The following is a 697-nucleotide window of genomic DNA, read 5'->3' as shown; positions in this document are numbered from 1 at the left end:
CTGCTATGGTTCAACCTTCCCATCTCTTTTCTCTAGTGATTCCCCCCCCCCCACCGGTGATTTTTAAGCTTTCCTCTTTGTCTTAGATGTTCGATAAAGCCACTGCACTTTATTTCTACTGTTTTGACTCAACGTGAGGACCCATGTGTTTTCAATTCTGAAAAATTGTCAGCTGTCAGCTCTGCAGATACGTCTCCCTCCCACATTCTTTATTGTTTTCCTCTCCACCACGCGTATGAGACATTGTAGGTAAAACTGTATGAAATTGTTGATAGTCAACCATTCCAGACCTACAGAGAGTTCAACTTAATACACTGGAGCTTCTCTTTCTTTCTTCCTCTTTTTTTGTAACATGGGACACCTCATGAATCTGCATGCCATCTTCCTGCAGGGCCCACCCGAATCTTCTCCGTACCATTCCAATTTTCATCTATATGCTGCTGAAGCAGGCACAGGAGCCTCTCTGCCTGTTACGCAGGTCGTAAATTACTCTTTCCTGTTATCCACTGAAGTGTTCATTTTTTTTCTGCATTCTGTGTGATTTTTAAATGTCTGTTTCAGAGTTCAATAGTTTTGTTGCAACGTATCTATTCTTCTCCTTAACCTATTTAACTTTTTTTATCTTAAAAATTTTTTTTAAGGGGCACCTGGGTGGCTCAGCCGGTTAAGTATCCGACTTCGGCTCAGGTCATGATCT

The 697-nt window shown here is 41.6% G+C and overlaps 1 non-coding gene across 1 annotated transcript; it reads right to left on the bottom strand.

Annotated features, from left to right (window-relative positions):
* Positions 1-346: 346 nt before the first annotated feature.
* On the bottom strand, positions 347-449 carry LOC122239842. Its single transcript, XR_006219222.1, has one exon. It is a non-coding gene; the product is annotated as a U6 spliceosomal RNA (small nuclear RNA).
* Positions 450-697: the final 248 nt, after the last annotated feature.

Source organism: Panthera tigris, chromosome B3 (assembly GCF_018350195.1).
Source record: "Panthera tigris isolate Pti1 chromosome B3, P.tigris_Pti1_mat1.1, whole genome shotgun sequence".
In the NCBI taxonomy this organism is placed as follows: domain Eukaryota; kingdom Metazoa; phylum Chordata; class Mammalia; order Carnivora; family Felidae; genus Panthera; species Panthera tigris.
This window is presented reverse-complemented; position numbering and strand designations above follow the sequence as displayed.